Here is a 5704-nt window from a genome sequence, read left to right as displayed (position 1 = left end):
TTTTTTTATTGATATATCGGACTTGTGGCTGAACTGGGCTTGGCTAGATGGCAAACGTGACTCAGTCGAGTCTCTAGTTTTGTACTTCAGGTCATTTTCATTAATTTGAAACCAATCAAAATCGAACCTGCAACGGAATCCCGGGAGTCGCTCGTTTCTAAAGTTTGCACAGTAGGAAACAAAGATTCTAGGAACGGGACTGGTTTGATCGGATTTGAAGAGACAATCGCGAGTGCAAGAAGATCCTTCCTAGTGTGAAAATTAGGTTACGTTTTCGCCCAACCTCATCTAAACACGAGGGGGATTTGGAAAATTCGAGGCAGTTATGCAAATCCGGGACGCAGTCGCGGGTTTGCATAGCTTTCGAGAATTCTCCTAATCCCCTAAGTGTTTAGATGAGCCTCTGGAAACGCGGATTTAAGTTCTCTCGCGCTGGTATAAAATACTTTTCAAAAATACGCGCGAATCTAAATCGTTACAACCGTGTTTACAGACTCTCATCTAGACACATCCATCGACCAATTGGAGCGCGCGTAGTATCTCAGTAATTTTATAAATTTAAACATGAAACAAATTACGCTACTTCAATTTGTTATATACTTTGAAATATTTAGTGTCGGAAAATCCAGTTATGGATGTGCAGTGTTTTTTCGCGCAGTTTATGATATAGTAGATTGGAAGGTCAGCGACGCGATATTCACCTAATCGTACCTTTTTGTGACGCTTTGGCGAACCTTCAGGCGGGTTTGGTCGAGCTAAAGTAACCATGGTGAGACAAAACGAGCCTGATATGCAACTGAAATCGATTAGGTATTTTACCGTACCCAAATTACACTCTATACACTTAATTATTTTCAAATTATATGTTACAAAAAAAGGACATGCCCGCAACTAGCAAAGGCTAAGCTAGGCGGGCCATGCCTTAATAGCCGAATTACAATAACATACGAAATCAGGTCCAAGTGACCATGTCGGGGTAGTCAAATCAGGTCAGTGACTTGATATCACACGATATCAGGACAGTAGACACGGCTTCTGATTGGCTAATTTCGAATTTGTGTACGGCTGTGTAAGTTAAAGCTCCATCCTGATTGGTTAATTCCGCATATTATTGAGCAGTGGTTCCAAAGTCATTATTGTCTGCGAAGTATGTACTAGGGTAAAATGTACGATGGAGAGCATTGCTCACAAACATCAGTTCACGTTTTTATCATGAACGGATTCAGTTCATGGATGATAAAACGGTCCCTTAGATTGGTGTAAAAACGTGATTACTGAACTGAAGTAGAACTTAAAGGCTGACCACAACATATACAACTGAAGTCACGCAATGCATTACACATGGTATTCTGAGGGCGCACTTAGTAAACAATTACACTGCATTGTTGTCAATTAAACTTACAGTCATTGCAAAATAAATGGATTCCGAATTTCTATATCAGAACCCGATGGCGCCCCACAAAATGTGAGAGGACAGAACAGCAGCTCAACAAGCATCTTAGTCACGTGGGATGAAGTTGCAGCTGATAAACAGAATGGTATCATCACGGGTTACACTATTACTTACCACTCACAAACAGAGAATGACAATGGAAGTGTTTTGGTTGGTGCCAATGATCGTCAAAAGAATTTGACAGAACTAAAGGAGTCGGTCAACTACAATATCACAGTGTTTGCATCTACTGTAAAAGGAAATGGACCAGCCAATGACCCTGTTATTGTTGTTAGAACAGACCAGGATGGTAAGTAATTCTTCTTGCCTGCACGGTACGTACAGCTAATAACCAGGAACTGAATTTTTTTACGAAATAAATAAATTAATATGTTCAACTAGCACGTGCGATCGTATTCGTGACAAAGGAATTGCTCACAATGTGGGTAACTGTTGATAGTGTAGTAGGAAGACTGTCTTCTAAGATTGTCCTTTCCCGCAGCCTTCTTAGGGACCGTTCATTTTTTATAAGGTAGGGGGGGGCTGGTGGGATTTGGGGGGGGCATGCGAAAAAAAAATAGCTTTCGAGGGGGGGCCATCCCAAAAAAATAAGGGAAAAAGGGGGGCTCAAGTGAAATATTTTAGTAAAACTTTAAAATGGCATCATGTTTGGTTATCAAAAAAATTGCTATAGAATAAACAGAAGGCAGGATACAAATTTATTACAAACTTTCCTTCTCCTTTATAAAAAACGTTTGGCGACAAAAAGCATTTGTAGCTACTGAAAAGAAGTATTTAACACTGTTATTTTCGAATGCAACTTTCACTGGCACTCATCTTCATCTTCGCTGTCTTCGAGTTCTTCGTCGCCGCTTGTGCTGCTATGGGAGTCTCTTTCACCAATGCTGCAAGAAGTAGCAATGCTTTCCGTCAGAGTGTACTCTTCAGGGTACATGAAGGTGTAAACATAATCTCTGACTTCCTGCTCAAGGTTTGTGGTGATTCTGCTTCTTGCAACATTGGTAAAATAATTCCCTTCCAAGAGCTGTGCGATGCATGGCCCATCTCTTCTAAATAACGACGTGGCAACATCCTCAACTTTAATACACCCTTCCGGAACGGCCGTTCTAGGAGGGTGCACAAGGCATTGTGGAAGATCATTTCCTAGCGGGTTTCCAACACAGATTCCATAAACTCGTTGGACGTTGTTTTCAGTCCGCTTCCTCTTTCTTTCATTTGACTTTCTGCGGTTTTCTTTTTTCCTTCTCCTTTTGTTGATGTGCTGTTTGAGTATGCTCTTGAATATGCTGTTATAATTGCTCTTCTTATTTTCTAATGCTTCCATGTCCTGCGTGACCGTCGTAAACTTAGCTTCTATACATTTGATCTGTTTTACATTAAAACTGTGGGCAAATTCTTCGCAAGCCCATTGGACTGAAAGAGTGTGGAATCGTGTTCCTTTACATCTTTCAATATGACATTCAACTTTTCCACCATTGCTCTGTGCTCTTTGATGGAGAAGTTCAGTTTTCTTCCATCACTGGGCTTCAACTGGTACCCTGGCATGGAAAACTCACTCGCCCTTTCTGAACAGCCATCCGCACCTAGAAAGATTGCTTCTTTTGCTTGTAAGATGTCAAACTGCCTGGATCGTTCAGCTGTAAACCTTTTCTTAAACGATTCGTCGCTTTCGCCATTATTGCGTATTTTGGAATGAGCCTCTTTCATGATGCTCATGTAGTAATGCGCTCTTTTCCCGATTGGATTAACAATACAGCCAAGGCTTGTTTTCCGGAGACCCTGAGGTATGGTTGTATCATCAGCAGAGGAGGAACTAGTGACCTACCAGAAAAGGAAAGACGATTTTTTTTATTTATTATATTGAACTGATATTATTGAATGATCATGGTTCGTGTAACCGTTTGATGTTGTATTCGTGTAGTGAAATGTAGACCTGAGTCAAACGATATATTAAAAGACACATACTATTGTAAAAATGTTCAAACAGTTTTAGGTGCTATCTTCACAATAGGAAAATACAGAAGTTTCTCATTATAAAAGTGAAGCATACATGCGTTTTTAATGTCAAGATAAAAATAGGAACACTGACCAAAAATTAACACTTACCGGCTCATCTTCTTGTACTTCAACAGCTTTCTGTTTTAACGATCGTTTCTCGTGGCTTTGCAAAATTCCTTTAGAATGCCATTTGTTCCAACAGGGGTCACAAATGCCTATCACTAGAGTAGAGGTAAAAACCTTCCAAATAAAGACATCTGTAAGTTAAATGTAACGATGTGTTTCACACACCACATCCACAGATTTCCAGTTTTTTCACAACACTTCGTACTTGGTTCAGTATCACAATGCAGGAGCAAGGAAAGACTCTGTTCTAGGCCACTGTTACTCCCGTAAGATTGAGAAGTTTATGAATGAGCACTATGAGGAGGGGGAGAACTACAGGGAGTTTCTAAAGTTGTCCTGCCGAGAAAAGGTAGGAGAAATTTGTTCTTTTTGTTGTAAATGGACTGGACCACCCATAGAAATATACCCTAAACCAGTTCCTGACCATTCCTGCCTACCGGAATACCACTACCTCTCCTACCAGAAGACCCCAAAAGAAGGGCGTGATCCAGATGGCTGGCAGCCAAGGGTCCAAGCGAAGAAAGAGCATGGAAGTGGCAGGCTGGTTTTATCTGACCCAGAGAGCGTTGCTCTATTTGCAGGCAAGTTTATTGTCAAATCAAAGTTTCTGGTGGATTATTTTCAGTATCTTGAAGTGCTGGAATTTAAAAGGAAAAAGAGAGCAGAAGAAAAGGCAAAGTTAAGTAGGGACGCAAAAGATAAATCATATGAGAATTATCCTTGGACTGAGTTGTGCGAAGATGTAACCAAGCTTAAAAAGCTACGTGTTCCAGAACTAAACAAGTACTTCAACCACCTCGGGCTGAAGCAACATTTGAAAAGCAGCAAGAGTGAGAAAGGCAATTGTAAGACATTCATGCTTGCTGCAGAAGAGTCCTCTCAGAGCTAGCCAACCAACACTGAGAAATGCCAGGACATTGATACAAAATGACAACAGGGCAAGTGCTGACAGCAGTGAAACGGATGAAAGTGACAATGATGAGTATGACAGTGATACCATTGACTCTGGGGGAGAAGATGACTCAGGTGACGTCATTCTTGCATCCATCAATTCAGATGAGAAAGATGCCAATGAGAGGCCAAATGCCACACGCTCAGGGCAAGCCATAACTAGGAGATCCGAAATTGACTTCTCTTTCTTTTGATTTGTTTTTTAAACAACAGCTCTCTGTAGTATAGGGATTGTAAATATTGTCTTCACAGTGAGCACAATAACGTGAAGTAGGGGGATAATAGAGAAATATTAAAAAAGTTGAAATCTAAATATTGTTTGTTCAATTTTTTTATTTTGGGGGGGGTCATCCCAAAAAATGACCGCTATAAGGGGGGGCCATGTGAAAAAATTGGTAAGCTGAGGGGGGGTCATGCGATTTTTAAATGGTGCTTCCCAAATCCCACCAGCCCCCACTCCCTCATAAAAAATGAACGGTCCCTTAGATGGTAGTCTTCTAATTTCATTTCTACCTGATTTTCGGTGACATGGTTCCGGGCTGCCGTTTGAACAGATAGGTGAAGGAATTTATCTTGCTAAATTCAAATTAAGTGCATGATGGAAAGCCAAGCCAGCGGCTTTTTAGCCAATTTTTTAGCCAACCTCACATTCCGAGGGAGCACTTAGAGGACAAAAGGAGCGCACTGTTGGAAGTTAACTTAAACATCGGTCTTCTTTTTCTTCACGATTTATTTGTTTCATCCAAATCACTCTTATTGCAAACTAAACATGCTCTGTTTTTTTTTTTATTTTCTTTTTTTTTTTTTTTTTTTTTATCAGAACCTGATGGTGCTCCACAAAATGTAACAGGCCGGAACAGCAGTTCAACAAGCATCTTAGTCACGGGGGACGAAGTTCCAGCTGATAAACAGAATGGTATCATCACGGGTTACACCATTACTTACCAGTCACAAACAGAGAATGACAATGGAAATGTTTTGGTTGGTGCCAATGATCGTCAAAAGAATTTGACAGAACTAAAGGAGTACGTCAACTACAATATCACAGTGTTTGAATCTACTGTAAAAGGAAATGGACCAGCCAATGATCCTGTTATTGTAGTTAGAACAGACCAGGATGGTAAGTTATTTGTCTGTGAGTGTTATTTGGGATTGATTCCTTCACTTTGTAAAATG

This window comes from Orbicella franksi, chromosome 14 (assembly GCF_964199315.1).
Source record: "Orbicella franksi chromosome 14, jaOrbFran1.1, whole genome shotgun sequence".
In the NCBI taxonomy this organism is placed as follows: domain Eukaryota; kingdom Metazoa; phylum Cnidaria; class Anthozoa; order Scleractinia; family Merulinidae; genus Orbicella; species Orbicella franksi.
Note: the sequence above shows the minus strand (reverse complement) of the source record.